The following is a 27369-nucleotide window of genomic DNA, read 5'->3' as shown; positions in this document are numbered from 1 at the left end:
CAGCATAGGCACAAGCAAGGTACACAACATTTCATATAGCTTATGACACTACAATTTAATGGTGCTTGAACATAGGTTGTGTGGAAGTGGCACGAGATGATGCTCACTGTTGAGCAGAAGAAAAGTGGGTAGAGGACACTGAAGGACAAAGTGCAGAGCTTGACCTCCATGTTGCATGATAAGTAAGTATTGAAAACATTTTGTAGACGAGTTAGATTCTCTTGCTAGCCTGAAAATGAAATTTGAATCATGGAAAGAGAGATGGCAGTTGGGAAACTATTTAATACCCACCCACCTGGAAGATGATGAGGGTGAGCGCTAATATGAGGGAAAGTGAGGAGAAGATGAACTTGAGAAATATTTAGAAGGTAAAATTGACAAAAGTTTGTGTTTCAATGATTGTGGATGTCTTACTGGGCAGAGACAATGCAAAAAATGTGGTTGAAAGAATTTAAAGAAATTAAAATTAATCTAGTGAGAGAATAACATTTGCAGTGTTTCTAAATATGTGTGTTTCAAATCTGACTGCACATAAGAATTACCTGGGGGAAATTAAAAAAAAAAAATGAGGCTTCATTCCCTCCTAAGACCAATTATATAAGAATCCCTAGTGATGGGATTCAGCATGTGTATTTTTAAAAAGCTTCCCTGGTGATTCTAATGTGTATGCAGTATTGAGCATCACTGTCGTCTAAATCATTTTCCAGATGTGCTTTTGACTTATAAAACAAAAGAAGAATAAAGGGGAAATGAAAATTATTAAGAATTAACTGTAACCTGTACTTATTATAGGAAGAATATAAAACCCAATGCATACTTTCTATCACACAATTTTTATGAAGTAGACATTATTACCCAAATTATGCAGTTAGACAAACCAAAATTTGGGACATGGAAGTGAATTTCACAAGGTCATCCAGGTATTCAACAGAACAAGATGGATGTGAACCAAAATCTGTCTAATTCCACATTTCACATATTAAAATTGCCTCTCTGCTAAATCTAAAGCCAGATAATTATGTTACAATTTATTCTTGCAATTATTTTTTTAGATATACATATTTTGAAGTGTTCTTCTTTTCTCCCTGTAGGATTTTGGTAAATTCTATGTAAATATTTAATAAGCCGATCCAGCATATTTACAGTAAATAGAAAAGTAGTCTTTCATGGTTCACCGGATTGCATGGAGCACGGGGTGTGGTGCAAAAATAATGAATACTGTTATGCTGGAAATAAAAAAAAATAAAATAAAATAAAAAAAAAAGGAAAGTAGTCTTGGGGGAAATGAAAGTTTGGCTGATAAGAGAGTTAGTAAAAGTGAATGCCAATTCATGGATTTTTCTTTTTCAGAAACTTCAGAAATACAGAAAAGTTCAAAGAAGAACCTAGAAAATACCTTGTTCAAATCACCTAGAATTAATTATCAGTGATGTCAATTTCATGCCATATTTCCAAAAGAATGACAGCTTTGTGAAATAAGAGGTTTATTTTTTCTGTTTTGTTCACTGATTTCTTTATAGTGGGAGAACAATGACTTACGTACAATATATGGTATACTGAACATTCTGTATTAAATGTCCCCAGAGTAGTGTGCTTCATATTATCAAATCTCCATTTTAAAATTTCCCCATTGTAATAGAAATTTCTCTAGAGTATATTATGGAATAAATCTTCTTTATCATCTGTTGACTTTTTTTGCTTCAGAAATATGGATTATATTTTATGTTGAATTTCCTTTGTCTTCCATATGTATTACTTTATGTATAACCTCTTAATCAATTTGTCATTTTTCACCAATATTCAGTATGCTTTTTTAAAATAGTGATTCAGTTTTATGTGACATTGTACTAATCCCTGGTGTTTTTAATTAACTTATTAACTCTTTAGTGGTATTTCCTTAGTTCTCAATATGTTTAAGTTTAGAATTTTACTTTTTATTATATTTTGCTTTATTATCTCATCTTTTTTTTTTTTTTTTTTTTTTTAAAGATTTTATTTATTTATTTGACAGAGAGAGATCACAAGTAGGCAGAGAGGCAGGCAGAGAGAGAGAGGAGGAAGCAGGCTCCCTGCTGAGCAGAGAGCCCGATGCGGGACTCGATCCCAGGACCCTGAGATCATGACCTGAGCCGAAGGCAGCGGCTTAACCCACTGAGCCACCCAGGCGCCCTATTATCTCATCTTTAAGACCATATGCTTTTATTTCATTGATCGATAGCATTTTCTTGGGTTCCTTAAATTTTCCTGTTATGATTTTTTTGTGTGTGTAATTTTTGTTTCTTCTTCTTTTTGTAAGCTGTAGTGTTTTAAATACTTTCTGCTTTATATCTTTTCATCTTGTTCATACTTGGGTGTTTTTATTCATATGTATTTTTTCATAATATTTTGATTTACTTTACATTATATATCAGTTTGATTTTTCCCTTAGTTTTACTGTGAGGTCTAGGAATTTTGAGTTTTTGACATTTCTGTAGCTAAACAAAATGGTAAGATGGGAGGGATCTGTTTAGTGAGGATGTGTTCAGTTTTGTTATAATACCTGGACTCTGCTCTCCCCTCTCACTAGGTTAATTTTCTTTTTTTTACACAATGGTAGATTCCACAAACTTATATGTTATATTTTATACCCTTACAGTGTGGATTGCTTTGCCAAGATTTAATTTCCTTCTTAGAAAACTGAACTCATTGACTGCTTTCCAAGCTTCACTGTTTTCTCCGTGGCAGCCAGTTTCAAAAGTCCAAATATCTACAGACTTCCATGTATCAGTTTATCTGAAAATTTTGAAATATTTCCAAAACTTCATAGATTTAGTCATCTTGACAGTGTGTCAATGACTGTAGGGACGAAATGGTCTTACTTTGTGCCATTCCAAAAGCATTTCCTGATTTATTTAAGGAAATTCTTGAAGTTAATTATACTTTACATCTTTTTACTTTTTTTTTTTTTTTTCCTTTTTGGCTTGGTTTGGTTGGGTAGTTATTGATATAACATTTTCCATGCCTCTTTAGTCTTTTTTTCCCCCAATACTATCTGTGTTTCATTTGGAAGGAAGAAAATTCCAAGGCTGTTATTTTTTAATTTACTTTTTCTAGAGATGTGAACCTATATTACTAGATTTAAGAGAAAGAACTAGATGAGACTGAGACGTTACACTGATGAATAGTACAGGAGGCTACAAAATTCTGTATGAACAGAAAATCAGAAAATTCCTATACATTTACCTTTATTAATTAAGTTAATAAAGGTAAGTGGATAAAAATAGCTTCATACTGGATGTGAATGTAAGTAAATTTCTAGGAGAGGATGAGAAATGTAATTTCTTGTTTTAAAAACAAGATAAAAAATTTGGTGAGGAGAAAAATCAGGTTTTGGTGGGTTGTAGAATGAATTGAATAAAAAGTAACCTGAGAGAAAATAGTACATTCTACTCCTTCCAGAAACTTTTTGATATAGCTTCTATCTTTCTCCACACCTATCTATGCAGGCAATACAAACTTTGTTTCTTTTTTGTTTGTTTGTCTGATTGGTTTTTCCCCCGTCCTCTCTCTCTTTCCACTGTTAACCGGTTAGATGCTGTCTAGAGGTTTAGAGGGCCAACAGCCTCTCTGCAAGTTGAGGTAATACTAAGTGATGTTGGAAGTATTGCGCCATAAACTCAATTATTCAACTGAATAGAGGGGAAGCATTAGCACAGTTAAGAAAAAAATAATTTGTTTGCATTTGTCACATGTCTATGATATTGCTCAGTGAAACAGTTACTCTCCAAAGTATGATTTTCTTAGTTATACAACTCTTGTTACCTAGACATAGGCTCAATAATGATAAGGTGAGAGTAAAAAGAAATTTAATTATTCTTGGAATTATTTTAAAAAGTCAGATATAAAATATCTTCATCTAAAAAATATATTCAGAAAATGTTGGAAACTAGATAAATTTAGCTTTATATATTAAAAAGAGTACAATTCGCCTGGGTAGCTCAGTGGGTTAAAGCCTCTGCCTTCAATCCAGGACATGATCCCACGGTCCTGGGATTGAGCCCCACGTCAGGCTCTCTGCTTGGCAGGAAGCCTGCTTCTCCCTCTGCCTCTCTGCCTACTTGTGATCTCTGTCTGTCAAATAAATAAATAAAACCTTTAAAAAAATAAAAAGGAGTACAATTCATTAATGTGAGGTATATCAAAAGATGCTCTGACTTTGGGAAGTTTTAAGTATTGTATTTTTCATCATGGATAAAACTAATGTAATCACTTGTTTCAGTGATAATATCTGTGGAAAAGTAAGAATCACATTTATCTCTATATCATGTCAAAATTCAGAAGATTGAAAAATGATCAAGAGCATTCATTTATTTCCTGTTACCGTTGTCTGAATTCTGGCTTTCTCCTGCTCTTAGGATGATTGAAATTATGATTAAGGAAAGTGAGGCATCATTGCTTGGGCTAGTGGCCCTGCATTTTTTTTTTTTTTTTAATACACTGCAGTGGATCTTGCACCTAGATTTGTGAAGGGCTGATTTCCACAAGGGCATATTTGTTTTCTACATTTTTATTCCAGCATCTGGATAAGCTGCAAGGCATTTAATGTGATCTCAAAGCTATTCATCCATCGAAACCCCCTGTTGTGACAAACAATGAGAATAGGGAGCTGTTTCTTAAGCTTGAGGCACACATACACTATTTGTCCTAAATTTTTCATTTGAGCACAATTTGAATGATTCATTTAAAAATATTTTGTCAGTTTAAATTAATTCCCTGAATCGGATATGAGTGGAGTCTGCTTTAAAAACACTGTATTTAAGGGATGCCTGGGTGGCTCAGTGGGTTAAGCCACTGCCTTCAGCTCAGGTCATGATCTCAGGGTCCTGGGATCGAGTCCCGCATCGGGCTCTCTGCTCAGCAGGGAGCCTGCTTCCCTCTCTCTCTCTCTGCCTGCCTCTCCATCTACTTGTGGTTTCTCTCTGTCAAATAAATACATAAAAAAAAAAATCTTAAAAAAAACAAAAAACAAAAAAAAAACACTGTATTTTTAAAAAAAAAGAACAAAGAAACACTGTTTTCACAAACTATCTGTGCACATGCTATGAAATAACAACTCATACAAAGTGATACAAATAGTATCACTTTGTGATACTATTATCACAAAGTGATAATATATAATCTATATTATATATTATATATGTAATATAATCACAAGTGATACAAATATAAAGTGATACAAATAGTACAAATAGTGATACAAAAGTTCACTTTTGTATCTCTATGGACACTATATGATGTACAGTGAGAATAGATTGCATATTTGTGATTGAGATGATTTTACATGGTGTCAGGAACTATCAATACTTACCTTCTTTGTCCTGACACTGTATACATCAATGGCATGAAAAAAAAAATGAAGAAACAATTGTAATAGTTTTGCTAAAAATTAGAGATGAAATGCTTTTTCAGATAATGTGAAGTAGATAGTGTTTTTAGTGTGTTAGTGCTCATTTATGTATTTCTGACATACCTCCATATAGAACTGTATTCTATAAAGAAGGATACTTTGCAAATGAATGAGGTTAATAAGCTTTGCGTTTAGTTTGAAAGAAGAAAATGGTAGAAAATTATTTCAGAGAAAAAACTCAAGAAGATCATGAAAACTTGGAATTATATGCTACAAAGTTTTATCGTATTTCTTTTTTAGCAAATGGAGATTCACTAAACAGTTTCAAAACAGAAGAGTCACTTATATAGTTAAATTTACATTTTTTGATAGCTCTTAAGATGATAGCATTGAGGAATAATATTGCTTTGTGGTGAGCCCAAAGGCAAAGAAACTCAGATATGGATGTAACATTACAGGTGAAATAATGAGGAGCATAGGCAAGAGGGACTCTAATCAAAGGAGGGTTTAAGAAATAGAATCAAGCAGACTTACTAACCATTAATTGAATAAGAGAGGTGTCTAGAATAACACCAGATTTTTGGTCTAGGTAGTAAAAGAATATTACTGTTAACCCTGATGAAAAATGGAAAGGTACCCATGGATTATTATGTGGAGATATTTAGTGGTTTATTATATAGATCTGAAACATAAGGGCAGATTTTGAAGTAAAACCAGCTGTGAGAACCACTCATCTATCTATAGTAGCTAAACCCTGTGTGTTGTTGAAAAGGCATATATAGAAAAACAACAACAGAATACAAAAAAAAAAAAAGGACAATCTAAATATGGACTCCATTGATAATTAAATCACAAATAGGAACACAACCCTAGATTTATCCCTCCTTCCCATTCTACATGTTCATTTCCATTTAGTTGTTACCAGTCTTACTATGTGATTTTCAAAATACCAGTCTCCTTCTTTGCCCTCTGCTAAGGACTCTATTGCTTGAGTTTCCATTGCAAAGGCGTTTGTTTCCTTTCATTCTGTAAATAATGCTTCCCTGGGAACCTCTTCATAATTTTGAAAGAAAGAGTACTTGTCCAAATGCACTGATTAATATTTCCCCAATGTTCTTCTCTTATTCATAAGGTGAGCCACAGTATTAGATGGAGTCTTTTTCAGTGCCCTTTAGCAAAAAGTGATACATAGTATCACATAGGGTGAGTAATGTTGCCCTAACAAATCTCAGTTACTTAAAGGAAAAATATTTATTTCTTGCTCATTCTTCCTGTTGATGCCCTGCCCCATATCATCTTCACAGCAGAACTTTGTGATCATTTCTATTCACTTTTATTGTCCAAAGCAAGTCACATAGCTAAGCTTGATGTCAGTGGGCCAAGGATATATTCTTCCACAAGAAAAGGGCAATAACTATATCAAACAATACAATCTGGTGCATATAATCTATGCTCGTTTATGTTATTACACTATCAAAAATACTTCCACCACATCTCTTTTCTACCTATTTTGTCTTTCTAACTTCCTCTCTTCTTAAGAACAGAATATCCAGTGATTTTTTTTTTTTTAAGTGGGATGCCATATATTTTCTCACTATCTACAACTCTTTATGTTTTTATATTCTGGTAACTTTTTCCTTCAATATGCTACTAAAGTTTAAAGACCTTGCCTCTTGGTAGACATAGCAAACAGAGTCACAGTTAAGACATTGGTCTGAATTTCAGCCGTGATTCACTTTAGTTGAGTTTACTTCCAAGAGGGATAGAATTTTTCCAAGCTAGGGTCTGCCTAATCTTTTATAAAAGATCATTGTCACAATGCCAGTTCAACTTTTCCACTGTTCGTTTCTTTTTTGTTTTTGTTTTTATTTTTTTTTGTGAGACTGTTCTTAATATGTATATGGTGTTTAAAAACACCCCTGCTAGGTTTAATGTGCAAGTAATATTCGTGACTGCCCCGTGCTTTCTTTAATCTCTTTTGTATGTGAATGTAAATATCCTTCCTACTTCATGGTTTCCTCTTAAATATAAAAATAACATCAGTGTTCATCTCCTATTAGGTAATAAAATTGCCTAGATGATGCTATTTTGTCATGGTATGGAAATAATGAAGAGATCAAATATTCTTATGTTTATTCTTCAAGATAGGAAATATTTAAACTGATTGAAATATATTTTAAAATATTACTGATTCTTTTGCTAATTTAATAAATTTCTAATTAAATACTTATTTATAAACCACCCCTAAAATGATATTGTTAAAGTATTAGCTTGAATCAGTGACCTCTTTTGGTGAATTCAGAGTTTGTTTACTAACAACTTCATGGTCCTTTCTTGACCTAGCCCTTCCTCCTTTATGAGTTAATTTAAATGGGCTTTCTTTTCTGACTTTATATTATCAAATTCCCAGCTGATTTCCCTTCCTTTTTTCTGAACCTGTCTCTAAACAAAATGACTTCCTCTTAAACTAAAATGGAAGACCTACTTAGTATTTCAGTACTGAAATAATTCTGTATTTACGAATAACCCCATTCCCTTCAGGCTCATGAGTCAAAGCATTCTTGTTCCTCTCTAAAGCCTTTATTCTGTGCCTTGATCACAGTCCTGACTCTCCATCTATGCAATCATGATTTCTGTCTCAGATATTTCTCATAGTACTTCTCTTATTGCTTATATTTTTGCAAGCCCACTACTTTTTAAATTTTTAAAATTTTTTTTTATAAACATATAATGTATTATTAGCCCCAGGGGTACAGGTCTGTGAACCGCCACGTTTACACACTTCACAGCAATCACTATAGCACATACCCTCCCCAATGTCCATAACAACACCACTCTCTCCCTATCCCCCTCCCCCTGGCCCCCCTCAGTTTGTTTTGTGAGATTAAGAGTCTCTTATGGCTTGTCTCCGGATCTCATCTTGTCTCATTTATTCTTTTCCTACTCCCCAAACTCCCCACATTGCCTCTCCACTTCCTCATATCAGGGAGATCATATGATAGTTGTCTTTCTTTGATTGACTTATTTCGCTCAGCATAATACCCTCTAGTTCCATCTATGTCATTGCAAATAAGCCCACTATTTTTGATGATTCTTTGTTTTACATTTATCCCCACTTCCCTAATTTCACCACCAGATTTCAATGAATATGAGTCAAATAATAAAAGTTGGAAGTTGATATTAAAATATATGGGTTAAAAAATAAAATGAAATATATGGGTTAGACAACTGCCGATATAAGCTTTTAATATAAAGAAGACATGAAGAAAGAAACTATATTGCAAAGATAACTAACACAAAAGGTTTTTTTTTAATCTTTTAAAGATTTTTATTTATTTATTTATTTGACAGAGACAGAGAACACAAGTAGACGGAGAGGCAGGCAGAGAGAGAGGAAGGGAAGCAGGCTCCCTGCTGAGCAGAGAGCCCGATGTAGGACTCGATTCCAGGACTCTGAGATCATGACCTGAGCCGAAGGCAGAGGCTTAACCCACTGAGCCACCCAGGCACCCCCAAAAGTTTTTTTATATTCTATTTGTATATGCTTCATAGATACTATAATCTACGTGCTTTCTAAAAAATATGTGTGCTACCATTGAAATTTATTTTTTTAAATGTATTTATTATAGAGAGAGAGAGAGAGAGAGAGAGAGAGAGCATGTTTGCATGAGCAGGGGGAGAGGCAGACGGAGAGGGAGAGAATCTCAAGCAGAATCCCTACTAAACATGGAGCTCTGACACAGGGCTCAATCTCTGGACCCTGATACCAAGACCTGGGCTGAAACCAAGGGTTGGACGCTTAACTGATTGAATCACCCAGGGGTCCCTAACATTAAAACATTAAAAAAAAAATACACCATTACAGGCTAAAAAATATTTTATTATTCTTTGACAATGTAATATTGCCTAAGCAATATTGATAAGTGTTTTGGAAAACAATGTGACTACAGCAACAATTCTACGCATTCTCTAATAATTTAAGGAATTGTGAATTTTATAAAACTTAATAAATGGTCTTCCACGTCAAGAACAATTTATAATCTAGCTTCATCGGGAAGGATATTTACTTGATTTCCTATTTGAATTAATTTTTAATAAATATATATAACTCAGAGTATGATATTACAAAGTGATTATTTCAATTTTTAAAAAATAAGATTTACTAAAATAATTTACTCTGCAGTACATAACTTTTTAAGCTCAATTATTTCTCTAGACTCAAAGAAAATATTAAAGCCAAAGTATTTATGGGATTCTGAATGGCACAGAAACTGATTATTCATCACATTTCAGGTTGTTACAAAAGAAAGGGTATGTTTCAATCGTTGAAAAGAGATATTTTGTGTTCATTGGAGGTACAAGTTATTACTTTGAACAGAGAATAGTTAAGGACACGTTATTTGTTTATTCAGCAAATGTAATTAAGACTTCACCAAGTGTCATGTGTTGAAGATATAAAAAAAACAGCATCAAATTGTGTAATGTTAGTCGTGTGAGGTAAACCACAAAATCTCAATTGTTGATACAATGGAAGTTTATATTAATTTTTTCCCCTAGTGTAGTTTAGAAAACTACATTTCTAAACTTCAAGAGGCACTTTTCTTAATGTGGCACTTAGGGAACCCATTTCTTCTAGAGTTCAAGTCACCACCATCATAGGCATCATGCCAGGAGAAGGCAAAACAACATAGAAGATGACAAGGGAAAACTATATGGACAAGGCCTTGAAAATATGTCTGTCATTTGTACCCAAACACCATTAGTTAAAACTTAGAGCTACACCAATTACAAGAAAGGCTGAGAAATATTATCTAATTGTGTGCCCAAGAAGTAAAGAAAATAGGTTTTGTGAATGACTAGTTTATATCTGCCACAAAGATAAATAATACATAGTATCTTAACTTCAGGGAACTCCATCTGTTTGCAAAAACTGGCAGATGAACATAGTACAGAGTGACAACTTTAATAAATATAAGTAAATGAAGCTATTACAACAGAGTGGAGATTCAATTAGTTGTTGGGGCGTCTGGAAGGTCTGGCAGGGTAGAGTCCATTATTTGAAAGAGATTGTAGAGAAGGTGATTCTTGAACTGAGTTTTGATGAAAAACACATGTTCACCAATCAGATGATACGAGAAACAAGAGAACTTTAAATCAGTGAAAAATTAGGAAACAGCATTGGGGTCATGGCATTATACATTAGGATACATGGAATTGTCTATATGTTTGCAATAATATGCAGAGCAGCTTTCTGCCTGGAATTATTTTTTGCTTATATATAACATTGCTGTTCTTACTTAATTCGGAGATAAATTCACTTGACATGCTTTTATCATCTTTTATTTCTAACTATTCTCAATTATTTAAATGAAATAATGGTAAACAGAATACAGTTGGAATTTATCATTTCAATTTAAACCCAAGATTTGATCTTATGAAATTGAATTAATTGCTCTAATTTAAATATTTTGAACTGTAATACCTCACTTTGTATTTTTTACATTCTGAAAATTTCCATTATTTTATGCTTCATATAAATCAAGTTAAATTTTCTTTAATATTTACTGGTGACTTGAAAAATGGTTATCTGTAAACAATCAAATTCATTTATTACATATATATAAATTATCTAAGGACAAAGAAAATTATATCATTTTACTTTCCCTTACATGAGATAAATAATTTAGCATCTCTTTTGTATTTTTATGGTCTACAATTTAATTCATTAGATTAAAATGGTATTAATGATTAGGTATTTAAACATACCATTACACTTAGTACTAATATAATATTTAAAAATACTCTTTGGCTTTTCAATTTAATTTAAATTTATAATGATCTTTATACAATTATATCTGTTTCTACATATTACTGGGCTCTGTTTATTTCACCTCTTGATTACTTCTGTTTTCCAATCATTTACTTCCTAACTTTACCCATCTTAAATATTTTTAGAATATTTTTGATATTTTTAAGAATAACACTTAAAATGTTAGTTTTGGGATAAGAACATAAAAATCAAAGTTTCATATCCCATCCTCACTCTAAAAACTAAAGAATAGTTTTGTAGATATTATCATTATCTACTTTCCCAGTTTTTTAGGATTTTTCCCTTCATTTTTAGACACCTCATGTTCAGTGTCTTCTCCAAAATCAGTATCATATAGTATCAAATAAAATAACTTTTTATTTTTAAAGCCTGAATCATCATTTTCTTTTTGGATGGCCGTCATGAATTTATAAACATTGAACACTATATCAAAAACTAATGATGTGCTATACCTCAGTTAATGAATTTAAATTAAAAAAAACACTTTAAATGTAAAAAAATTAATAAAAATAAAATTTAAATTTAAAAATTAAACATGGAGCACAAAAAACAGAGGGCAGTGCCTAACTAGAGTAGAAAGAAACTCAATAATTGCAGGTATATTTTCTGTAAAGGTAGTTTACCAGTCATTACCCAAAGCTTTATTTATTTATTTATTCAGCCTGCTGCTGCTAGACCTTTTATACTGAAATAAAATGGTATTGTGGGACAACTTTCTTCTGCTATTAGCCATTTTTTTAAAAACAGAATTTTGTCTCCTTAAAGATTCAGTCCAGAGTTTCTTCTGGAGACTTTTATCTGAATTTCAATAAACTGAGTTTGTAAGCCAAATTTTAAGTAAAACTGTGATCCATTTTTTGGCACACTTTGATGTGAATTATTCAGAGATATCTCCTGGATCAGACACTCCCCACTGAACTTCCTCTTTGAAGATATTTTTTTTTGAATACAAAATGGCCTTACCTCACTTGGTTTAAATACAAATAAATTTGAATCTTTTGAAGACTAAGATATTGTAACAATGTTCCTGGAATTAGGATCAAGTTGCACACTCTAGCATTTAATTTTGTGCTTTATTCCAATGTACAACTGGACAGATTCCAATAGCAAAGAATGCCAGTTTCAGTAGCACCAAGAAGATATTTAGACACAATCTCTTGAAGTAAAGCTGCCTTATTTTCTCAGCTTATTGACAGAATGTATATTTAAACTCCCACGCCTCTGAGTGTCATATTGTAACTTTGCTTTATTCAAAACCAATAACAAGTAAATAATAATCTTCCAGGAAATAGAAAATAATTGCTTGGTATTTGTGGTACCTGAAAAAGTCAAAGTTCTTACCAACAGTGATTTTTCATATATCAGTATCATATGTTAATATTCACATTTTGGAATGATAACCTTTACCAGCTAGAACAAAGAAGGGACCCGTATTTTTCTGTATTACAGAAACAGAAATGTGTGTTATTATATTTATGTAGCAAGTAAAGATTTATGTTAAAAAGGGACAAATCACTCGTGTTTTCTTTCTTTTCTTTAAATATTTACTTCACTTATTTACTTGAGAGAAAGAGAGAGAAAGAGTACATGTGTGCACAAGTGGGGGGAGGGGAGGAGCAGAGGGAGAAGGACAAATAGACTCCATACTGAGTGCAGAGCTCGATACTGGAATTGATCTCTCAATTCTGAGATCATGACCTGAGCTGAAATCAAGAGTCGGATGCTCAACCAACTGAGCCACCTAGAACACTCATGTTTCCTTATTGAGAGTGCTGGTTCCATATGCAATCCATGATGAATTTCTACTTTTTACTATTATTTCATTATTGCAAGGAAGTTACATTGGCAGCCAAATAAAGTCTTTGTTAGTTCAATTTGAATCAGACTAGAATAACTGATATATTTAGTTGTGTATCTACACTGTATATAACTAGTTTTCACTTTCGAGAATAAAACAACAGGAGGCAGGTGTTTATCACCAAAGCTTTAATTATTAGATTAATTATAAAACTATTAAAATTATCACTATCTTCCACTATCAGAGTAAGGTGTAGAAACAATTTTTTGCAGGTAAAACAAAAAAGAGACAGCAAATAGTATCTCCTAAATGGGAGATAAACTCTCTCTTCACTGAATTATCTTGCCTCTCTATGGGTACAAACTTGTAATGGCCACTCATTAGACTGCTGCTTGGTGCCAAAAAAGCCATATCTTGGTGCCGAAAAACTGTATCATGGCATCAATATAAACATATGCATGTGTGCTTCTTTTCAGCATCATTCCTCCGATTATGATATTGGCCATGTGTATGACCCATTGCCTCGCAGTCTCTCATAGCTTCTCAGAAGTAAGGGCAAAGAAGGCATGAAATTTGTCTTCAATATGAGTCTTCATCAGAATGTCATCTATATAGTTCTATAGTTTAATTTTGACATCAAAGAATCAAGTATACTGCTATAGATAGTTGTTGGGTTAAGCTGGAATTCAATTACCAAATTGTTGTGTCTGTGCAATGTATGTTTAAGTTCCTCATAGCTGTGCATTTGTTGAAAGGACCCAAGATACGTACTTGGGTATTAGCCTTAAGTGACAGAATATTTGCCACCCATGGAAACCTTAGTTTTCTCCTCTGATTCATTAGATAGCTTCAAGACTTTTTTACTTATAATCTGCAGAACATTTACCCAATATTCTACCTGGTGCTGCCACAAAGAACTACAGAATGTCTCTCTTTTTCCACCATATTTGCCCAGACACATGTATTTCCAATTTTAATTCTGACTTGGTTAATTCATTTGTTCACTAAAGAATAAAAGTAAATGTTTCATCTTTCATTTTGAGAGTAATAGTAGTATATTTTTCAAAGTTTTATATATATTACATTGTTTTTCCTTTGGATGCTCACAGAGGAAATAGTTTATTTAAGTATAGAATCTTCAGAAAATTACCTTTTTTTTTTCTCAAAGACTTTATTTATTTATTTGACAGACAATAGAGATCACAAGTAGGCAGAGAGGCAGGAAAGAGAGAGAGGAGGAAGCAGGTTCCCCGCTGAGCAGAGAGCCCTATGTGGGGCTCGATCCCAGGACCCTGAGATCATGACCTGAGCTGAAGGCAGAGGCTTTAACCCACTGAGCCACCCAGGTGACCCCAGAAAATTACCCTTTCTACTCTAAACATTTTAGATACTGATTATACTGTTTTGGCCATCTTCTAGAGTTTGATGGTGTAGATAAAAATTCTAAATCTACTGTGATTCTGCTTTTGTGTACTACATATATTCTTGGAGATAGATGTAAGATTTTGTTGTTTAGCCCCAAAATCATAATTGCAGAAATATTTTCTTCTCTTTTAGCATTGATTATCAAATTTGTTTGGATTATTCTGGCTTTTTCTTTGGGAAAACATTTCAACTTGAATATTTGTTCTCCATTCTGTCTTTATCCCTCATAATATTTTCACCACTCTTTGTTTTTTCAGGTGATAAAGATAAGCCATTATAATTGTTTTGTTAAAAACTAATATTTGAATAAAGAATATTTACAAGTTTAATCTTGGAGGTATCTGCATTTCCCATCTTTCATTTCTATTACATACAAACACTTGAAGATTCCTTAAAATCTTTGATAAGATTGATTAATAATGTGTGCAACTATTCCTGGTATTTGGCGTATTTATTGAGGAAAAAAGATCATTTACCTCTTTACACAGGTGCAAGATCTTTCTAAATCTCCCAGTGAATCAAAGGATACACCAAAGTTGAATCTTGAAGAAAAGACCCTGTGATATAGTTTCTGCCACAAAGATTTTGCCACTTTAGGACAAACTTTGACCCTTGACCTTCTACTGGTCATCTCCCTCCCTGTTTAGGCACTGTTTGCTCTAAAGAACCCGCTCTCCTGTCCTGATAAAGTTAGAATTTGGCTCTCCATGGGCACTTGGCAATCAGCTATCAGTGATGGTAACTGGAAGGAGGCCATTTCCTCAAAATTCATCTCCTAAAAGTCAATTGCCTGAACGGCTGCTTCATCTTTTGATAAAACTAATTTGCTAAATTTAATTAACATAGAGATTTACTAACATTATACCATTAAATATTAATAGGGTAATTTGGATATATGACAACAGTTTTTCTCTCTTCCTGCTGGTCTCCTGTCTTTTTGGAATCAATACTCAGTTATTTAGACGGGGAAAAAATAGTAAGGTCAACTGAAACTTCACAGAAACCTTTAGTATCCCATTGAATTACTGTGTTAATTAATGTGAATTACAATACACTCTATACTTATTATGAGTTACAGGAAATCTTATAAATAATTTAAAATAACAAGTAAGTTAATTAAATTGGTTATTGGGCAATTGGGTTTCTATGAATTGGCTATGGCTAATTGCCTTTTCCTAAATTAGCTAGATTTAGAGTGGCTCAACTCTAACTAACTAACCCTGAATTCATCATCACATTCTGTTGGCTTCTGCTTCTCCCACAGGAAAGGCCCACACATCCTGATTGGCAAACATCTCCCAGTTAGAGAAGTTCAGTGGTTTTGGCTGAGACCAATTTGTAGTCACATACTAGTATGTATTTTTTGTTTAAGATAAAAATCCGATGGGCAACTCTTTGTTCTATTTCTAATTATTTTTCCGTTCTTGAAGGACATTGTTAAATCCTCATTTGGATACTGGAATATCCAAAATTCTTTTTTTTTTTTTTAAAGATTTTATTTATTTGACAGAGAGAGAGATCACAGGCAGAGAGACAGCAGAGAGAGAGGGGGAAGCAGGCTCCCCACTGAGCAGAGAGCCCGATGCGGGGCTCAATCCCAGGACCTTGAGATCATGACCTGGGCCAAAGGCAGAGGCCCAACCCACCGATCCACCCAGGTGCCCCTGGAATATCCAAAATTCTTATAATTAAAATTAATTCTGTTTTTTTTTTTCAACTTAGGTATTAACATGGGTGTATTAATGGCATATGGAGAAAGAGAATATTTTCTCTTTTAGAGTACTACCTCTGTTTAAGACACTAACTTTTCACATATTATAACATTTGCATTTTCTTAATTTTTCTTCGTGTTCTTCATTATGTTTCATTAAATATAATGTATTCTTTTTTTTTGAAAAAAATGCTCAGACAAGATATACGTTCATATTTTAAACCTAAGGGTGCACATTAAAATTTAATGAAAATGTAAAATTTACCCCTGAGAAAAGATAGTATTTGATTAAATATTAGTTGGCAAATTTGCTGTACTAAAATATTAGTTGACTAACATATTCTCAAAATGGTGATTGCTGTTAGGTGGACGAAAACATCATGACACTTTGAAAGGCTGCCTTATATTTGTTACTGTTACCAGGACAACCGTCACTATTTATGGTCCCTGGAGTTGACAAGTTAATTAATGAAGGAAAAAGATCAGAATGACTTGTATAACTTAGGAGATTTCATTATCTTCATAAGCTAATAAGCTTCAAGGAAACATGCTCCCTGATTTCTCATGCTCATCCCAAAGAAATACATTTATTTTTTAAATCAGAGGTTAGTAAAATCACACACACACACACACACACACACACACACACACACACCCTGAGGTACATATATTCACAAATATACAAGTTCTTCCATCTTTTATTTATGTTAAGCTAAATTCCAGGAATAGTCTCTGGAAATCTCTCTGTCTTCTAACATGAGAAGTTACTTTGTTACCTCTTAAGTTTGCTCTTCAGTAGGGTGTTAGTAAGCTCTGGCTGCCATAACAATATAAAGACTGGGTGAGTTAAGCAACAGACATTTATTTATGTTTTCACAGTTCTGGAGGCTGGCAGCCCAAGATCAATCATGTCAGCAAGGTTGGGTTCCAGTGAGGCTTTCTTCCTGACTTACGAATGGCAGGTTTCTCACCATGTCCTCACATAATTGAGAAAGAGCAAGATTGCCAGTATCTCTTGTTATAAGAGTACTAACTCCATCATGAGTGCCCTATTCTCATGAACTCATCTACTATCCTTAATGACCTTCCAGAGGCCCCATCTCCAAATATTGGGGGTTGGGCCTTCCACATGTGAATTTTGGGGGACACAAACATTCAGTCCTTCACAAGTACCTACCTAAAGTAATGTCATATCCAAATTATATATAAATAGATATTCTGACACTAAATCCTTGTCTGTATCAGCGTTGACCAATAGAACTTATGCAATGATAGAAATACGCTGTATCTGCACTGTCCAATAAGAGAACCACAGCTAGCCACATGTAGCTTCCAAACGATTGCAATGAAGCTAAGAAATGCATTTCAGTTTTGTGTAATTTAAACAGCTTTGTGTGTGGCTAGTGACTACCCTATTGGATAGTACACTCTTAGTCCATTCTTTGACCAATATCAATATGTCAGATACATAGGTACAGCTATTAGATACATATAAAAATAGGTACTACAGACTAAATATGGCATTTAATATATAAAAACAATTATAACAGAACTTGATGAATTGAAACAGGAAGAAAGTGATATCTAATTGTGTGGAATAAAAGATACAAGATATAGGCTAAACAAAATAGAAATATTAATTTTGAAAATATAGGTGTTTATAGGATATCAAAAAATGAAAATGTAACCTAATAAATGCTGTGAAATATATTTAGAAATATGAGAATGATGTCCTGCAATAACAATTATTTGATTATTTATTAGCATATATGCGTTCATATATATGTACAAATATTCATTTGTACATGTAAAGCATAGTTAAAATATCAACTCGTTATAGAAGCATAACAATACCTTTACATTTTGGAAGGTTACTTTCTAGATTAATGTCAATTTATCTTTGAGTTGAATGATATTATAAACAAGGAGTTTTTAATAATCCTAAAATTTATAAAGTTATGCATCCATTTTATGCTAATTAAACCATATGAAAATACAGAGGAACTTATAAATAAATGTCAAGCACAACATTATCCCCTGAGACTGTAACAATGAATAAGAATTACTTCTTGGATTCAAAATCATAGACTAGCTGAGGAAATATATATGTAAACAAGGAATTTATTAATAGAGTATCATAAGTGAAATTATAATGCCATATCAAGGGTTCATTGGTGTTAAAAATGAAGGGGATTAGTATACTCTGTGCATGAGACATGGAAGTGGCTTCCAGAGAAAGAGTTGTAAACTTGTTTCTTTTACCAGTCACTGATGAAGTATTCTTACTGTCATTCCCAGGCAGAATTAATTACCCTTATCTTTGTACTCTTATGTTTTAATCATACTCTTAGTAAAATAGTTTTCATTCTGTGCTATATATCATCGATTGTCTGGTTTCTTGTTTGAATAATAAATTCCTTGAGGTAGTGCAGCATTTCCTTATCTGTTTGTGTACATCCAACACCTAAGATTGTTGGAAAGTGTTAATGTTTGAAATAAATATATAAGACATTCAAATGAATAATATATATGTTTATATATATTTAGCATGTATATTTAGTAAAATATATTTTATTTTCATAAAACATCACTAATTCAGAATAGCAGACAAAGCATTAAAATAAGACATGAAAATAATTAAATTTAAATTACACTGTTTTACATTTTTGTTGCTTAAAATTTTGAAGAATATTCATATGATTTATGAGATTTGTTATAGTAAATTTGATTCTACTAAACTGTATTCTGAGGGAAATACATTTAGTTTATTCTCCCCATAGAAAAAAATGGTTTTATCTTCATAAAATTAAATATGCGGATGGTCATTTCTTATTGCATGACAGACTTCAAAATTATATAAAATAAGAAAGAACATTTTTCATCAAACATTATGAAGATAAGTACGTTTTACAGATAAGAATGTATTTATTAGAGACTTAATATATACAGATGAATCTATGGAAAAATAAATAAAACCACCACCCAAACAAACGCTTTTAGAAAATGCATGGAGAAACAAAGCATACATATAAAAAAAAAGCCCATAAAGTTTCACGTGCAGTAAAAAGGTACTCAGTGAAAGCATTTTTATCTTCTTAAAGATAGGCATTTTGATATTGGCTTGAAATCTATGTCTAAACCTAATACTATGATTTAAAAAAAAAAATTCTATCATGAGCTTGCTTATTCTTCAGTTCTCACTTGGAGGCCTTGTTACTGAGGTGGAAAGGTGTGACAATGGTTCTTGAATTACCTTTGAAATAAGAAATATCTGTAATCAAGAGTAAATATGCAAACTGGTTTTGTTCAGCTATTGAATATAAGTAATCATCCATTTAAAATCACAATATTGCAACATTTTAATTTTTGTCTTTTTATAAACCCATGTAAAATACATTCTCTTGTCATTAGCTAATAGCCCGAACAATTTTACCATTGTTCATTTTGAGTTATAGGCACATAAAATACACATCAGATAACACAGTGCAGGTGCTCAAACTGTAAATATGGAAAGTCCCTTAAATATAAAACGAACACAGCTGACTATAAAAGTTTTTTATACAACCTTTCTTTAAGGTAATCAGGTCTTCCTATGCCATGTGCTATGGCAATAAAAAACTTAACTGGTATCCCTTGTCTAGAATTCTAAGAAAACTGCAGCTGTTCATCAAGAGCATTTTAGTTTTTACCAGAGCTGCAGCTGTAATACACATAATTCATGTGGTACATTGGAGCTGTCCATCTGCTGGGTGCTGTATTCACGGTTGACTAATCATCTGTAATAGAATTCCTGTCTAGTTGTTTGTGCATAATACCATATTCTAATGACTCCAGATCATTTATTCTGCATGGATTTTTAGAGCAAAGCATCATGCTACTTCCTCTGGAGAAATGCTCTGAAAACAGTATGAGAAAGTAATTTCACTAGAAGCAGAAACAAAACCCTAGACATTTCAAAGCATTTCTCTTAGTATCAATCAACTATCAAACCACTAATATGGACTTACGTAAGTTTAGAATTATATGAAGGAGTAGTGTTCCTGAGTTCTTCCAATATAACTTGATTTGGTTGATAATAAAAAATGGCAAGCCCTAACATTTATTGAGTGATCATTATGAGTCAGGGACATTCTAAGAACATATAGGTAACAGTTTATGTAAGAGTTCTAACAATTTTTTTTTATTTCAGAACTATTATTATATTGATTATAATAATTATACTAATTTAGGCCATTAATGCAATTATCCTCATTAGTATGCCACTATTATTAAATTTTAAGAGGAAATGGCAACTGGAAAAACAATTATTTGCCCTATCTAATTATTCACTCATACAGCAAATGCTTAATTTTAATTCACAGATTCATATTCCAGCCACTTTGATGTATGCTTAGATAACTGTAATTGACAAGTTTAACTTGTACTCTTTTGATCTTAGGTAATAAAGCAATTATAATGTAATAGGATAACAGGAGTACAAAATGTTGCCCAGGCCCTCAACTATACTGTACTGGAGCTCATGCCTTTGTTTTTGCTGACTCAGTGTGTCTATTTCTGTTTGGTAACAGCATCTTACTTTAGGGGAACCCCCTTCCCAGTACTCTCAGTTTACACAGTTTGAAAGGAAACACACCTATCCTCCAAGGTCAGAAATAAACATGTAATATATATGAGAACATTCCATTCTTCTGATCACAGTGATTAGTTTACATGTATAATAAGCCAAGTCTGAGCCAAAATGATGTAGTTTTTGGCAGATGTTAAAAATCAAGTGGAAAGAAAAGTCCTCTTTTCCTTTGTTCAAGAAAATAAGAGGAGACTAAGCTGGAACTGTTGGGGTCCCTACTACTGAGAGAGCTGCAGAGGACAACAGCCTCCACGGAAGAAAGATATGAGCCTAACAGGGACAGAGATACCAAGTCCTGGTAATGTTATGGAAAGATTGGATCCAGCTGTGCCCTAAGCCTTCTCTGGATCTGAATATTTAGTTGTATCAGCAGAGCAACAGCAACAACAAACTCAACCTATATTTCCCTGAAACAGTTTAATCTGGTTCTCTGCCCCTTTGCAGTCCAAGTCCTGATAATTACACATAAATACAGCCACAGCCTGGACACTTGGGAAAGACATTGAACCTTACACATGAACACATGTAATTAAGCAGATGGAAAAGAGAGGGAAGAGCTCAGAGGAAAGGAAGGGGGTACACAAAAGAATCATTATTTGAAAACTCGGGGGAAAGAGAATAAACCATACTCATCCAATCTTTTATAATCACGCAGTGTGGTCTATGTGCTGTGGTAGTTAGTTGCTGGCTAACGGGTACTAATCAAGATAAAGAGAGTCCTTATTCTCATCGAGCTCAGCATTTTTCAGGTACACCTGAGATCATACAATACATTTACAAATGCTGAAACAATCTAACTTTCATTCTTACTCCAGCTTCGCATTTGAGAGAATAAAGGAAACAAATGAAGCTAGACACAAATTTCAAATCACGCAGTAACAGGAAAATTCTGTTTTGATGGTTAGTTGTATGGATCTGATCTTCAGAAAATAGTTATTGGCTATAAACACAATCAGTGACTTAGCCAGACAAAAAACAAAACAAAACAAACAAACAAACAAAATCTTCGATTCCCATTGTTGTTGTTGCTGCTTTCCACAGCATCGTTCATAAACATATCAAAATTTATTAATATTATTTATTCTTGTAAGCTTTAGAAAATGCTAGCAATAACTCAGAACTTCAAATACTCTGTTTATTTTACTGTTACCCCCAAGTCTCTTTGCACTAAGTGAACAAAAATGTGGATCCACCTTTCTGATGAGAGAGGGAGAGATCCCACCTCCCTCCCTCATTTCTGTCTCTTTTTTTATTCGTCCCTTGCATGTTTCTTATTTTCCCAACATTTAAATCAATTAGAATATTTTCTTGCTTTCAAGTAAAATTTAAAGTATCCATTTAAGCCATCCATGGGATTATGGAGGTAATCATACAATATAAAAATTGCATTTCTTCTTCAGTTGATCTTGATATCCTGATTATATAGATATATTAGTAATTTTAATTGATGACACAATGATATATAGTACGGTAAAAGTCTAAAACAAAATTTAAGAAACTGAGCAAACCTATACTAAAAATAATAACTTGTTAATTTATTTAAAGAGAACACAATTTTGTCCCAATTGACAAGGAATCCCTGGGACTTTCAGAAAAATTGTTATTAAGTGACTTAAATTTGTGACAAACCTCCAAAAATGTGACTCCTGGGAAAGAGTTGTTTAGAATGTAAACAAATTTGCTTTATCAGCTATTTTATAGAAATATTTAAATAGCAATAATTGAAACAAACCTCTCCTATGTATGTTTATAAGTTTTCCAGAATTCCATTTAACAACTTTTATACTTAGAATTTGGAAGACAACTTAGGCTTGCCAAGTTATTACTTCACTTTTGTTTAACATATGTTTTGGGATTTTAAAAACTGGCAAGAGATCTAGTATTCATTTTTCTTTCTTTTTCTTTTTTTTTTTTTTAAAGATTTTACTTATTTATCAGAGAGAGAGCACGTGAGTGAGTACACAAGCAAGGGAAGAGACAGGCAGGTGGAAAGCAGGCTCTCTGCTGAGCAAGGAGCCTGGTGTGTGATTCGATCCCAGGACTCTGGGATCATGACCTGAGCCAAAGGCAGGTGCTTAACCGACTGAGCCACTCAGGCATCCTCATTTTTCAATAATACTTTAGAAAAGGCCCTAGTTAATCCAACACCAACATTTACTCTTACTACTTTCCAAAAGTAGTACCCATGAGTTCACGTTTAAGTCCTTCAGTAGTTTTAGGCTGTGAATAGTTTCCTACATTATATTAATTCATTTAAAGAATTATTATAGTTAATATGATGTTAACATTAATATGAGTCAGGTGCCTTCTATGGAAAAACAAAATTTTTCTTCCATTTTGCTCTTTCATTGTAACTCCCCTTGCAGTTTTGTTCTAACCTATGAGATAAAATCATATGAAATAGCAAGGTTCTGCTCTGGAGGACATTCTCTTCTCATTCTACAATCTCTCCCCAGTGTGTAGTTTTACCACAGCTTCCAATCTTCCAGCTTCCTCATGTGTTTAAATCTCTGATCTTAGCCTCTCTACTAAGACAAAGACATGACCATCCAGTCCTCTGGTGGACTATTCCAAGGCACCTCAAATGTGAAATCTGCAAAGTGAAACTTAATGATCTTTCTTGTCAAGATTCGTTCCTCATCCAAATAAATGGCAGCGTTGCTCATATTTTTCCACTGCCAGAAACCTAGGAGTTACCATTGATATTTGCTTCCCATACCTACTCTGGTCAATCTCTCACATTTAATCACTCAAGTATCTCTCAAATCCAATTAGTTTCACCTCTGCTGTCATTACCGTAGACCAAAGCTGTCATCAACTCCCACAAAGATGACTTCTTGTAATACTCTTTGATTGGATACACTGAATACTCCTGTCTCCTCAAATCCAACCTTAACCCTCCATGTCAAATTTTGTCTTAAAAAAGTTAAGTGGCATTTGTCACTTTTAGGAAAAATAAAGCAAAATCTTAACACAGGTAAAGCTGGCCAGGTTGCTTCAGTTCTTTTGCTTTTTTCCCCAGTTACCATGCAAGATTCTATACTCCATAGTATCAGAATAATATCGCCCATGAGATATGATGATCTTATAATATAATACCTATTCCTCCCCTCTAGAGGTAGCATCTGTGTTTTCCCCCATTGGATATGGTCAGACCTCTGACCTTGATCTTAGGTTGTTGGTTACCATAGCAGACTCTATACAATGACCTCAATCTCTGACTCTGCTTTCCCCCAACCTCTTAGCTAAAAAGTAAATCAAAACGAATATTGCTTCCTAAGGATGGATTGGTAGAGAAAACAGTCCCTTTTATATATCATTTTACTTCACTAATCAGTCCTACGCTGAAGCTGGATGGGTCCTTCAGAATGACTGTAAACTCTTTCGGGCTCAGATAAGTAGTGGCTCTGAGCAGATGCTGGGCTGGACTTGGTATCTTGGCTAGAGCAGATTAACATGGGCGATGTACATAGTATGCCACTGACCTGGTAACTTTTATTTTTTTACTATTCCTATTAGGGAAAAAATGATCAGAACAGCTTTGCTTATATGGGAACATTAAAAATATTTATTTATTTATTTATTTTTTCCTCAGGGTAAGTTGTTTCTCCTGTTCTCTGTCAGAAGAAGATCATGTGAACAATTCCAAAGAACATTTTGTTGATAACATCAAGCTTATTAGAATAAACAAGAGGCAGCACGTACAGTTCAGGTCTTGATAAGATGCATGTACTCCTAAAATAAGAAAATAACTCTAAGGAGATTCAGGAACCTGGCATTTCTGTGAAGTTTCTAGGGGCCCATTGGTCAGGAGCCTAAGGGGATATGTTCTTCAGATTAAAGACAAACTACTCCTTCTTGCACCTCTTGTAGTAAAAAAGGCTACCTTGGCCAATTGACTTAAAAATATAGGTCCATGCTAAGTTTCTGGCTTTCCAGGTAAATCTTATTTTACCCGAATTTTGCTTTTGTCCTTTTCACTTTTCTAACATACTAAAGAACTTACTTATTTTACTGTATTGACCATTGCCTGTTTTCTCCAGCTAGAGCGTGAGGTCTCCAAGGGCAGTGATCCTTAAAATGTGTCCCAGATCCTTCTATGTTTCTTTATAAATAAATTTTAAATTTAGTGTGATAGAAAACAAAGCTCAATTAAATGCTATTTTAAATGGGCAATTATATTTTGGTATCAGAAGTGTTAACATTCTACTGCTTCTTGACAAAGGTGACAGGTAAAGTTTCATTAATATTTAAAATTTTTTTACCAGCATGCTCAGATATTAGTATAAATATTTCACCAATGAAATTTCCCCAACCATCCATTAAGCACGCTATATTTCCTCTTCCTGGATATCCCAGGACTTTGCTTACCATTGTCTGCCTCCAATCTTAACAACATGCAACCAGTCTTCAGGGTTAACTTGCTTCAATCTTCTGTACTCCTTGCTTGCTAAGTCCCTTGATCTGTAGCAGAAGTAATTTACTTTCTTTGAGATTTGCAGACCACTGGACTTGAGGAGTGTAGGATCAAACTTTCCCAGAATGTAAGGCCTGACTACATTCAAAACCAGCTGTCACACATTAAGGAGGGTACATGAGGTAATGAGTACTGGGTGTTAATATGCAAGGGATGAGAAATTGAACTCTACATCTGAAACTAATGATACACTACTCTGTATGTTAACTAATTGAATTTAAATAAAATAAGTTTAAAATTTAAACACACACACACACACACACACACACACAACAACAACAACAACAAAACAGCTGCCACAGAGACCAGCAAGACTGTTCAAGGTGATGTCCCATGTCCAAATATGACTAACTGCCTGGGCACCTTCTTCTGCACATAACATCCCCCCCTTTCCCCTTTTCCCCTTTAAATCCCTCCAGCTTCCTCTGGATGGGTAAAATGCTCTTTGAGGCATTAGTCCACCACCTTCCCAGGTTACTGGCTTCCTGGATAAGGCAACTTCTCCTTCCCCACCATCTCCTGTCTCTTGAGTATTGATATTCAATCAGCAAGCAGTTGAACCTGAGTGTGGAATCGGTCCCTTCCCGTAGCACAACCATCAACCCCTTAACCGCTGACACTTTGTGCTCTACCAATCTTCTTGGCCACCATTTTTCTTCCTTTTTAGAGACCCTTATCTTCTATAGACAGATTTCTTTTCTGGTGAGCACTGGTCATTTCTAAGGCTTTAAAAAACATAGGTTAGTGGTCTTTTTCTCTTTAGGAGTAGTCTGAGTTTGGAAATGAATGAGATATTCTGCACTGGTAAATTCCAGAACCATAACCAAATTCCAGAAGCATAGCTTTATATTTTGAAAGATTTTCTCATTTCTCCCAGTCTCAGAAAGGGCTTTGCTGCCTCTGACAGTTTCTTTAGGTTAACAATTAAAGAAAAATCTCCAGCCAAAAACCCACAGTTACACACTTAATTGACTTTTTCATTTCTTGGGAGGGAAAGTGGATCATACACTGTTTCTCAATACTGATTCTTAATTTTTTTCTCTGCCACCCATTTTCTGCTTCTACTTCTCTCTCTCCCCCATTTTTCTTTCCCTTTCTCCTCATGTTTTTTTCTCCATCTGCTCTGGTCCTCAATCTGCAAATTTTTGGCTTACTAACACAAACCTCACTATTGCTTTGCAGAAAAAAAATACTTCAGTCTTGAAAATCATTTAAGAAATCCTTCATTTTATGATGTTCATGAAATAATTGTTAATTCATTGTAAACTTTTAAAGCCTTTGATTTGTGTATTTTTCTAAACTCATCTTTTTTTTTTTAAGATTTATGTATTTATTCGAGACAGAGGGAGATCATGAGCAGGAGAGGCGGAGGGAGAGAGAATCTCAAGCAGACTCCTTCCGTGTATAGAGCTTGATGTGGGGGTCAATCTCAATACCCTGAAAGCATGACCAGAGCCAAAATCAAGCATTGGATAGTTAACCAACTGAGCCACCCAAGTGCCCCATGTAACTGTTTATAAATATTTTTATTTGTTCCGCATTTTTCACATAATGTATCCTACATATGTTCAGGCATACAAAATAACACATCTTTGCTTCTTAAAATATACTAAAACATGACCAATAGTTTATATAAAATATTTGTATTTATATTTTTAATATACAAAATTATATATGGTGTTTACTATTAAATATAAAATATTTTAGTTATACATAATTTTAAAATACAAGTAGAAATTAGAACATTCCATGCATACTTTTTGTAAGGTGATTTTTCTCAAAATTTTTAGTTTTCAATGCCAGTAATCAAGATTTTAATTGATTATTATTGATTATTATCCACTTGATGCTTTAGAATTTATTGGACATTTAAGTTAGTTTTAAATTATCTGTAAGATATTTTCTTTTGTGAACAGGTGATATCATATCTAAATATTTGTATTCATACATCTTTATATACTTTTAAAATTGTTCCCTAAATGTATATTTATAGTAAATGAAGTAATACATATATTCTACTATGGCATAATCATGATATAACCCTGAAAATAACGTTATTTGACCAAGTTACTAGAGCCATTTTTAAACTTAATTTCTTATTATATGAAACAAAAG

This window comes from Mustela erminea, chromosome 5 (assembly GCF_009829155.1).
Source record: "Mustela erminea isolate mMusErm1 chromosome 5, mMusErm1.Pri, whole genome shotgun sequence".
Taxonomy (NCBI): Eukaryota; Metazoa; Chordata; class Mammalia; order Carnivora; family Mustelidae; genus Mustela; species Mustela erminea.
Note: the sequence above shows the minus strand (reverse complement) of the source record.